Consider the following 12695-nt stretch of genomic DNA (forward strand, 5'->3'; position numbering starts at 1 on the left):
TCTCCTCAATAGTCAAGACTCATTTTTCTTCCCATGATAGCATCGTAGAAATTTGACCTATAGAAAATTTGACTCGAAGGCTCTTTTCTTGGCAGGATCAAGACTGCAGAGAATTTACATATCTCTTTTTCTTCCTTTATAAGATAATTGAAGTTAAAAAAAAAAAAAAAGTTAGGACACATGATATACTATGATTGATAGAACATAAAGTGGAACACCTAGAGGGGGATAGAGGATTTCTATTCAAATTTGGTGGTCTATTGAATTGAATTTCATTTTACTAAATATTAATGTATCCAAAGGAACTTTTTGCTAGGTGAGTATAAAGAATGAGGAAATGTTTTGGGGAGTTCATAAATATAAGTGTAAACAAATTGAGAAATTATTGGGGGAGTTTGTTTGTTTTGTGTCATGCAAGTATGAAACACATGAAAATTAATGAAGAGATTCAAGAAACTGAATGGTAAATCTAGAGTTGTTACCTTGTTGTAGACACAATCAACCAGATCCTCATAGGTGCCATTTAGGGGTATGAATTTATAGGGTAGAGAATAAGGCAATTTTTTAAGCACCTCTTTGAAAACATCAATGCACCAACCATCAAATTTGGAATTATCTAGGTTCCCGCTGTAGTCAACCTTCACAAACTTCTGAAATGAAGTTCTACCTGGAACTCCAATTTTCAATGGATTTTCAATTTTCAATGAAGTTCTACCCGCTTCGAAATGTATTTGGTCACTTAAACCAGAGAAATTGCTTGACAATATATTTTCTAACATTATCTTTGGGCTAATTGAGTTATTAATCATTCTCTCTATGGCCTGTGAAATTGTCATAATGCTATCATATGCTCTTAGAGCATAAATTCCAGGTTCGTGATTATGTTCCTCAGGATACTTGGTTTCAAAGATTTTTGTGAACTGACCATAGAAATCTTTATAAGAATTACTACTATTAGAATAGTAGGTCTTGATTCCCAAAGCACCTTCCATATAGGAAATAACAGAGTTGTTAACAGAGTCCAGTACACTTGCAACACTCTCGGGAATTATCCAAGCTGACTCTCTCCCTACAAGTCCTACTTTCTTAGCTTCTCTGAACAAATGAGATACCATTGGTATTGATGACTGAAGAACGATAAAAACCCGAGATTGTGTTGTTAAATGTAGTTTCAAAAGCACATCAAGAACAAATCCCCCTGCATTAGGGGGAGAAGAAACCAGTGGAAGAACCAATTGGTACTCAATCTCTGAATCAACCTTCTGAAAAGCCTCAGATAGAAGACCTAATATCCCTGAGTCATTGCCATATGCATCATCTTCATATATTGCTATAACCCTTCTCCAGTTATAAGCCCGAACAATTTTTGAAATGCATTCAATTTGAGCAGAATCATTGTTAGCCATTTGAATCAAGAAAGGCCAACGTGTAGAATATGGCTTGAATTAGGAGTTTGACTCCTTGTTGGATTTGGATAAGGAATGAATTTTATTCCTTTTAGGTTACTGTTATTTGAAGTTATCAAGTTCTATTAGAAGTCTTGTCTATTACTTGATTTTGAATTCTTTTTGGAATAGGAGTGATTCTCCTTTTGTGTGTGGAAAAGAAGTCTAGTTCTTCTTGGATTTGGATATACTAGCCGACTTATGTCTCCTATATAAGCATAGTGCTGCTACAGAAAATTAGAGAGAAAAGAGATGAGAGGGTGTGAGAAAAAGAAGCTCTCTCTTGCTTTGGTTATTTGATATTTGTGGGTGGTAATTCGGAATATTGAGAGAGGTTTGTAACGGCTTGGTTTTGGTTTTGCGGTTTGGTGATTTGCTCTCTCTTGGTGCGTTGCAACTTTTGGATTTGATTTGTGGCTCTCTCTTTGGTTTGTGCGCAATTCGCATTTGGTATTTATGAACCTTTGGTTCTTTGGTTTTGTATTTGTGAGAGAGATCTATTTGGGTGTATTTGGGATTTGGGTTTGTGACAGTGCCTCTACACCAATTTGTATTATCCCAAATTTGATATAGTGAAATTTGTTCATCGTCACCCTTGGATGTAAGCTATTGCTGAACCACATAATTCTTGGTGTTTTGTATCTATTTTCTTTTGGATTAATTTTCTTTGTTCCTATTGTTAATTTGGAGATCTTTCACAAGCCTAAAACATTTTCACAATCAATCTTGGTAATTTGAGCTTCCGCTATTTTACATCAAACTGGTATTAGAGCCAAGGTTTGCTACCTAGGCATTTGGATTTGTTCTCTTTGGACATTTTGGTGATTGGTTCGTGAATATGATTATAGGGGAGAAAGATATCAGGTAATTCCTCTACAAAATATTTGGTAAATTCCTCTGGAAAAGCTTCGGCAGAGTCTTTTGCAAAACCTTTGGTGGTTAGGACGATGGTTTCTAATTCCAAATTTGAAGTAGAGAAATTTGATGAACGAATAACTTTGGCATGTGGCAATGCGAAGTTATGGATGTCTTGGTCCAACAAGAGTTGGATATTACTTTGGAAGACAAACCTGAAGGGATGCCAGACAAGGATTGGGAAAAGATTAATAGACAAGCTTGTGGCATTATTCGTTTGTGTTTGGCCAAGAATGTTAATTTTGGTGGTGACATGAGTTGGAAAAATACATGTTTGTATCGCATACAAAACATACGTAGCGGAAAATTAACAGATCTACTTCATTCACAATTGATAACATGTACTATATAAGTTTTAGAATTTAAGAACAAGAAAGCATACCTTGGTGTAGTGAAATTTAAAACAAAAGATTAGAAGTATTTGGAAACACTTTTAATCTTTACTCGAATTCCACTTAATGCCCAAGAAGTGTGGTCTCTCAATCAGTTTCCAAGAGAGAATGAGAGAGTGTCTTACACTCACATACAAACCATTTCATTTCTTATATAAACTCTTATTAGAATTCTCTTATGAAAACCTTAATGAAATTCTGTATGTTTCTCTCCTTATATATATAACTGATTATCTAATTGAGCTAGTCTTTTAGGTCATTCCAATTGGGTTTTAATATGTGGCAGAGTAGGACCAAAAGGAAACAAATAAGATTTTAGCTCCAATAGGCCTTGGACTTTTCTGTCAACTCTTGACAAGTCCAAAGTTACCATTAATTATATTCAAACCATTATATGAATATAATTGCACCCTAGGCCTTATTAATAAATTATATCCTAAGACTTTATTATACATGCAACCCCTTCATTAAAATATTCGTAGTAATGCAAAGTCAGGAATGTTGACTAACACTTTGAAGATTACTACATCTTAATCCTTGAGTACCCGATTGAATCCTTTAAGTTATTCATCATATATTTATGAAATCCAATTTCATAAATATATACTTTAGTAACTCCTTACTAAAGTGGTTGGGCCTAACATTCTGAATAACCAAACTCATTAAACTTATTTCAAGGGAATATTTTATATCTCTGTTAAGAGATTATGAATTCCATCTTAAGAATATATCTTCCATCAATATTAAATGTGACTGCCCAACATACTGAGGTTTTGATTGTGACTTATAGATCTCACTTCTGATATATCAAAGTAACTTACACCTTATGATCATGTCCATTATTCTCTCCGAATTTAGAGTTGAAGTAAATAGAAGTCGTGAGATTTATTATTCATTTGATAGTCATTAGGAGAATAATAAATCTCATAGTGGTCCAGTTCAGTATGTCTTAACTCTTAAAACATATCAACATATCAATATATCAACATATCAACTAGAAGTCTCCACTTCCATGATCAAGACAAATCATCTTAGTTGATATATTATAGTCTTCGCAGATGAAATGCCCAATTTCATCACCAACTACGAACTAAATTTCTGAGTTTACAAAGAACTTGTGATTTATATCTTTTGTGACTAAATCACATAAATACATACTATGCATCTTATGGACTAAGATAATGTCCAATTAGTTCATTTATAGATAGTCTCATACAATTTAACAATTTAATTATTTATGACGTGCAAATGAATTGGATTTTAGGGCATAAACCCCAACAATCTCCCACTTGCCCTTAAAGACAATTTACCATATATCTGACACTTATCTCCCTTTAAAGTAATTCATAGTCACTCTAAGTAGGCCTGTCCACGGGTCGGTTCGAGTCGGGTTTGTGCCCAACCCGGAACCGACCCGATCACTTCGGATCTCCTAAACCTGGACCTGTCGCCAACCCACCGAAGGTAGCGGATCGGGTGGTCAGATGTCATCGGTTTTCGGTCGAGTATCGGTCGGTTTCGAACTATGTGAATCATCGCTAGATTTTGCAGAAATCATCATCGAATTTTGCTAAAATCTCTGGTTTTTGCTGGATCTGACCGGATCTCAAAGATATCTTGGCGGATCTCAACGAGATTAGGCCGGATCTCAATGAGATCAAGCCGATTCTCAGTGTAAGTCGAAGAGATCGGGCGAGATCTTGACTGATCTTGACTAGATCAGTCCAGATCTCGACAAGATCTCACCAGATCTCGACAGATCAGACAAAATGAGGCCGGCTACCCACTCCAATCGGTGGAGAATTGAAATTCCAATGTGTTTTCCAGTCGGGTAGGTTGAAAATCGGTTTTTCATATTCAAACCCGTCAATCGACCCGCCAGTCTCGAGTTTTCTGGGCGAAGACCCACTGTCGATCGTTGCCAGTGTCGGGTCGAACGGTTTTTAGGCCGAGTAGGCCGGGTTGGGCGGGTTGGTCAGGTTCCGGGTTTGGTTGGACACCCTTAACTCTAAGGCAAGGTTTGGAAACAAGTTTCAGCCAGATTTATTGCATAAATTATCTTTTCTACTATTACTTCTCACGTACTCATATCTCTCTAATGAGATGATACTTACGCTTAATATGTATCTTCACCACCTAGGATGAACACATATCTTGAAGTCCAACTTCATGAATCACAATCAAACTACAAGTCAGTATTTGTACATCCAGTAACCATTAAAGCCTCACTTTGGTGGACAAGCCTATAATCCCCATTCTCGTAAGATATTTGAGTATATGCTTTACTCCCACTAAATCAAATGATCATTGATTCAATTGATATTCGCTTACCACGCCCACCGCAAAATAGATATTTAGCCTACTATTTAGCATAACATAAAGACTTCCTATAAATTTGGTATAAGGAACCATCTTAATATGCTCTTCCTTTTATATGTCTTAGGACTATAGTCCTATATAAAGGAACTTCAAACTTAAAAGGAAAGAATCCTTTCATGAAGTATTACATGCTATACTTGGCTAGAATCTAATCTATTTAAGCAGTATGAGATAGACCCAACATCCTAATTTATGAATTTTAACAAAGTTTAATTCTTAGGATGTCACTAGTCTTTCCCAAGTACTTTGTATCAAACTGGACTAGACAATAAAAACTCTGTTGATGACAATAACTCTACATTATCCTAAATGATTAGAATGCCATCAACATACATTAAGTGATTTATTATTCTATATAGCTTTACACACATAAGGTCTTTTAATACTTGATCAAAATCAAACAATTTGATTTCTTGATCAAAGACGAAATTTTATGATTCATATGCTTGCTTTAGTCCATAAATGGGATTTAAGCAACTTGCACACTAAACACTACTGGTTGTTTACTATGTACAAGTCTAGTTACATCATATAGATGTCTTCCTTAAAATTTCTACTAAAAGAAGCTTTCTTGATATCCATTGCCATATTTCATCCAAATGAAATATAATGGATAAGAGAATCTAGATAGAGTTAAATTTAACTATTGGTGAAAAAATCTTTTCATAGTCGAACCATTTCTTTTTGAATAAATCTTTTCGCCACTAGTCTTGACTTTGAAGGTTTGCACCTTCAAATCTATCAATCTCATTTTCTTGTAGACCTATTTGAGAACAATAGGCTTAATGCCACTAGGCACCTCTACAAGTTCTAGACTTTAAATAGAATCTAATTCTATTCACATAATCTTGATCCAGTAATCCATATTCATATCATCTATTGCCTTTACGTAGGACTGAGGATCAAATTCATATCCTTGTGGAAAAACTTCAAAAGTTTATCCCAAAAGTATGAATTTATTTGGTAATTAATAATCCTCCCATTATGATATTGTACCGGTGTACTAGCTATATATATAGAATAATGTCATGTGGGTATCTAATACAATCATCTCATTTCTTAATGTATTTTATAGTTGTCCTACAATAAATTTTGACATTTTTCTTCTAGAACAATTCTACGTTTAGCTTTAGGATTATTCACATAGTCATCATCAAGAAACTTTGTATTTGTACTTTACAAACATCTTGTCTTCTTTATGACTACCAAAATAAGCTTCCGCAATTCCTTTTGGATACCCAACATAAACACACATTTTTCTACCTTTTGATTTCAATTTGTCAGACTTTCTTTCTAGCACAAGTGCTGGATATCTCCAAAAATGGAAGTATCATATACTAGATTTCCTCCTTCATGTGTGCACTGACTTAAAGAAGTCATTGAAACTATATTCCTTTACAATAAAGGAGCCCTAGATCATATTATCCTCTAAATAGAATTCATAGACTAGGAATATAACAAAATAATGGTTCTAAAAGCCCATCTTTCACCAATCTTGAATACCATTTAGATTAATAAGATCTAGACATAAGTGCCAAAACATACAATACCAAAGGATGAGAACTTTCTCTTTAAAAAGTAAAACATGTAAATTTCCATCTGGAAAACAATCATGGACAATTCTTAGCTTTACCAAAAATGGAAACACTTTCCTTTTGGTCATACTTTTGAGTCTAATTTCCTTTTAGCTACTACTAGGGCAATTAGCTTGTCTAACTGTTTGGTGTTATAATTCCTCTTCTTACCACCCTTACCTTTCAGTCTAGGCTAAGAATTTGAATTAATTCATATTGAGTCTAGCCTTAGCTTTTAGGATGTCTTCCGTTGCGTAGAACTCACTCATCAATTCAGATAATATAAAACGAATTTACTTATTTTCAAAACAATCTGAATAAATCAAATGATTCTAACAAGAACTTATGGATCATATCCATACGAGATTAACATTTAATCTCTACATCCAAGAATTCCAATTCATTTTAAAAATAAAATATTTTCATAAAATGACATAGAATTGGAATTCCTTCAGCTTTTCTTAACACTCAATATGATTCATACCAAATATTTCATTTAGACTTAATATAAAGTCTAAGTCTTGTACTAACTCTTGCATCTCATGCTATACCACAATTGAGATAGAAGCCAATGAAACATTTTAGCATTTCAATGGAGACTATGATCATATCATAAGCTATCTTCCATCAATGCATCATGCATAGAAAATTATGACAATGCTAAATCGAAACATATTTATGTACTTCAGCTCCTTTAAGCACCATGTCCAAAATTATTTCTTAGTTAATGTGATTCAATTAAAATAGTAGTTAGAGAACAAAATTTATGACAACTTTATTTTGAGACCATGAACATAAATACCAAGACATTATCATTTTGCATCCATAAACAACAACCTAATCCCTTAATTAATATTCCTTGGAAGCAAGGTCATACCAATTACTATGATCAGGTGAGAATTATTCTCATTATAAATGCTATCATGGTAACTCTTACAAAACAAAAATAATTTGCCACTTTTACTTTAGCCTCTAAGTAATAATGACATAGCTCCTTTGGGAGGTTAACATTACACTTAGTCTAGTGTACACCATTATCTAGAACCATGTGTAGCCACACAACTCTATCCTTGTAAGGTTTAATCTTGTAGTACAATGATGCAAAACACCCTCTGCATGGAACACAAGGTTCGAGGCCAAGACGAGGTGCTTGCCCACACCACTATAAATTGGGAAGTTCAATCTTGTAGTACCATGAAATAAACACCCTTCGCATGGAACGCAAGGCTCAAGGCCAAGACAAGATGTTTACCCCACACCACTATGAATCGACAATGAAGGCTGTGAGATCCAACCCTTGTATCTCTCTCCCACTAGAAATTTTAAAACAAACGGATTGTCATGAAATCATTGTGATCTAATCACAATTTTAACCCTACACATCAGATGTGTTTAATTGTTTAAATTCGATGTGATGTAACTAAGTCACATCACAATAGCGTAACGAACATTCGTGCAATCACAAAGAAGTTTAACCTTGTAATCCATGAAGTAAATACCCTCCGCATGGAATGCAAGGCTCGAGGCCAAGACAAGGTATCTATTCACATTACAATAAACTTAACAAAAGGGTTATTTCAACACTCCCACTCATTATTTGGGTTTTTTTTATTTTTTATTTTTAAATAATTGTGATCCCATCACAACAAATAACCTTGCACTTGTTAAAGACTCTTATCTTATTAGAATCACTAACTAAAATGGAAATCCTAAACTATTTAGGATTCCTTAAACTCTAATGGATCAAAAATTAGTTATAAAACTCTATCCTTAATTTACTAAATAAAAATTTATAATCTTATTAGAAACTATGTACCTTTTAATTAAGCTTTAATCTCATTAAAAACCTCTAATTAAAATAAATTAAGGACTTTCAATCATACAACAATTCTAATCTCATTAGAATGTTTCTTAAAAGGCAAATCCCAAACTATTTAAGACTAAGAGTTCTATTTAACTAATATCTTTGATCTTATTAGGTCTTTTAGTTAGAAGCATGTGTAATCTCATCACACATAGCCTTACACTTCATCTATGTTTTACTACTTAGTGAAATTTAAAAAACAGTTCACTTCGATGGGTCGAATCTATTTCTTGATCGATTGAAATCTTCATAAAAAAATTTCCAAGTTTCTGGATGACTCGATTAGTGCCCAATTCCTATTCGATTGAACGAAAAGACAAATTCAATCGATCAAAAAGAATTCTCAATCAATCAAAATTTTAATAAATCTGGCTTAAACAATCTGCCTGACTCGATCGATTCTCGATTCTTGTTCGATTGATCGAAAAGGAACATTCGATCGATCGAAGGGAATCCTTGATCGGTCGAAAATCATGAAAACTGAATTTTTCAAAATTTCTAGTAACCTTTTTTGACGTTTTGTAAAGTTGTGATTTACAACTATTTTGTTTTGGCTTTAATTCCATGCCAAATTTGATTGTAATTATGTTCAATCTTTTGTACCCTGTATTTTATGTAGGATTTCATTGTAAGGGTTGTGTGTGAGAGAGAGTGTGAAGATTCAAGACAACATTGAAGACCAAAGAAGTTTTCGCAGGTAGCTCGCGAGTAGCCTTCCTGCAAAGTGAAGCATGTGCTCAGTAGGTGACTAGAATGCGAAGAGTCATGACAGATGGTGGTAGCTAGTTTTCACGAGTGTCTCGTAGGTAAAGCCTTCCCGTGAGATGCCCGCGAAACATTCTATTTTGCTATTTTGTCATATCTGATACACCCTATCTCTACCTACACTATATATACCCACATTACCCACATATTGAGAGGAGTGCTTTTCAGAGAGAAAACTCTAGCCATTAACCTTGAGAGTTAGAGATTGTCATACCCACAATCCTCTACACAATCCATTGTGGTTTTCCTCAACTTCTACCTTTCCATATCCAAATCCTTGAGCGGTTGATAGCCTAAACACTTACCACACCCATCTTGAGTGTAAAGTTAGGTTTTGGTGCTATTGGGAAGCATTGGAAGAAGCCATTTGTTTGGTGGATGCAATCGGGCTGAATTGCGTGATTCGGAGAGCTAGAGAAGACAAGGCTTGGCTAAGTCAGTTGGTAGTAGGAGTTTGCATTTACTCTATTCTGCACTTAGTTTAAGTTAGAGTAAAATCAACCGAGCTGTAAGTTTTAATTTGGGGGTCTAAACAACTCTTGTGTTTTCACACAATTTCAAGCTTTCAATTGGTATCAAAGCAGGTACACTTGCTGTGGTTTCATTACCTAAGTGTGATCCTAGACCCCTTGGCTTGCTATGGATTGTGCTATGGCAAAGGCCAACATGAAGCATATTTCATGTGTTTGTGATAATGACTCTATGATCATCTTTGGAGATTGTCCTAGCAATGAGCTTTTAGAGTTATTCAAATCAAAGAAACATGCTAGAATTTTTGTACACATGCGAAACCTTTAGAGCATAGAAATCATGATATTCATAATAGCTTGTGTGAGTCGAATTCCTTAATTGCTAAATATAAGAGAAGGAATAGACATTTGTGTGATAAACTTGATTCTTTGAAAAGAAAGCTTCACTCATCTATGAATGAAGTAAAGGAAGATGAGTCTTACTTTAATGGTCAAGAATGCCTATCTCATGCTTGTCTTTTCGTTCATACCACATTGAAAGTGTTTAATTCGTGCTTGTGGTATCTTGACAATGGATGTTCAAGGCACATGACAAGAGATAAATCACTATTCAAAACTCTTAAGGAGAAGGAAGATGGCTTTGTGACATTTGGAAATGGTAGTCACTACAAGTGTTGGGAAATTTAAACCCCGGTTGATAGAATTAACAAATTTTAAACCCAAGTTGTTAATTAGATTTATTGTGAATAAACATTGTTAAAACAAACTAACATCAATATCGTGCAGCAGAAAAGTAAATAGGACAAGATATGATAACCCAGGAAAACCAATGAAACAAACTAGTTTCACAGTAAAAAAACCTGGGGGGAAACCTTCCCGAAAAGCAATCCACTATAGTAAAGAGAAGTTTTAGATCTAGTACAAAACCTTTGTCCCTAAATTCTACAATCCCCGTAGATGAATGTTCGCGTAAAATAATCTGCAAGTGCACAAAATCATAACAAGTAGTCAAGTGTTTTAAGAAAACGAATGTCGAACCCACAGGGATTAACTATGTTATTGAATACCGAAATTCAATAAATTAATTACTATTTGGAAAATCGAAAATAAAAGGAAGTTCTACTATCTAAATTAAATTAAACTATTTAATAAAAATAAATCTACGAATAAAAAAAATTAACAAATTGTAAAAATCTAAAAGTGTAAAAAAAAATATGATAAGAATGGATCTAGAGCGATTGATTTCACCTAAAAAATCCCACACAATTTATTCTTCCTAATTATTAAATTCTAATAATCTCCAGTTGATGATTAAAAATTCCTCAACTATTCAATATCTTCTCTCGAATAATATCAAAAATATCTTCAACTAACAATTCCATATCTCTATGCAAATTTAATTAACTGGAGACTCATTACGAACTTTGAATTTTCAAAAAAATATCACACTAATCGTCGTAAAGCATCTCTACTTTCGCTCAATTAATGGTGTTTAATTCTAGAACTAAAATAATAAATCACCTCTTGGTCTCATTGTCATTCAATTGATCAATCAATAATTCGTAAAAAGAAATATTAAGCATTAAGAATAAGAATTAAACACTCAATCATGGAAATATTAAAAATAAAATAACTCAGAATATAAATTGTGTGTTCATTGCTAGACTACATCAACGCTCTAGAAAATAAAATTTAGTTCATAATCAAATTGAAAAGAAAGCGAATAAAAATTATCAGTTTCATCGGAATTGGTTGATCAGGCTCTCGCCTTTGTCCTCAATAAGACTCCAGAAAAAATTCTTCCATGCGGCACCCCCTCTTAAACAATTTAACCTAGAGGCTTATATATGAAAAATAGCTGCACACTATTCTTTGATCCTAATACAAGCAGCACAAGGATTTCCTATTTCAAGCCCCATACTAAGACTTCAGGTACATGTTTTGGTGAAGTAATACGGAGGCCCACAACAACAATTCAATTAGTGATTGATTTCCAAAGCCCACCACGTTGACTTGTTTTCTATTGTGACACACCTGTGCTTGATTGTAGCTTCTTTCCTAGCAAACTTCATCCATGTTGAATTGCATCTTGGGCTTCTTCTTGAATTCACGCCTGGGCTGGACGCTCTACTTCTTTGGGTTGAATCTTTACTTCATGGCAAGCTCTCTTCTCTTGAGTTGGCTTTATAATCGGCTTGGCCCACCTATCATTCAACTTGTGACTTGTTCAGCCTCTCAATCATGAATAGCAAGTTGAAGTACATTTCTTTTAGTTTGAAAGTTTAAGATGTAGATTAATCTGAAATCTTCTCATTCCTTCAAAGCACAAATGAATAGATAAATATAAATAAAAATCAAATCAAAAGAAATAAAGGAAAACTAACAATTTTAATAAATAAGAGGATAATAAAAATCATGTAAAAAATACACTTATCAATGAACTTACAAGAGAAACCTTCTATTGCTTTAGAACCTTTGAACTCTTCAATATATGAACGCCACCCTTTTTGTACGTGACTAACCAATGATTCACAGCTCCCAGTACATGACTAAGTCACCAACTTGAAGAAGATTGTTGGTTGCAAAGTTCTTCACTTCATCAATAATGAAGATCAAGAAGCACTTGGTTACAAAACCTTAAGGCGCAAAAGACGTAGTAACTTCTTTCAAAAAGAATAAGGCCTCGGTCACTTTTTGCATGTGTTCTCCTTGTATTCCCTTATGTGACAGCTTTTAAAATAAGCCTTAAATACGTCTAGGGTTGTGAGAAAAGAAACCCTACACAAATATTTCAGCATGGGCCGAAAATCAGATCTGAAAATCTGAATTTCGTAATTCTCGATAGATACCTCGATAGATAGTATCTGTCGAGAGCTGTTGAGACTCACTAA

General features: G+C 34.1%; 1 pseudogene; it reads right to left on the reverse strand.

Moving 5' to 3' along the window:
• The window catches only part of LOC115990558, a 57470-nt pseudogene that overhangs the window by 15000 nt on the left and 29775 nt on the right, over window positions 1-12695 (reverse strand).

This window comes from Quercus lobata, chromosome 5, assembly GCF_001633185.2.
Source record: "Quercus lobata isolate SW786 chromosome 5, ValleyOak3.0 Primary Assembly, whole genome shotgun sequence".
In the NCBI taxonomy this organism is placed as follows: Eukaryota; Viridiplantae; Streptophyta; class Magnoliopsida; order Fagales; family Fagaceae; genus Quercus; species Quercus lobata.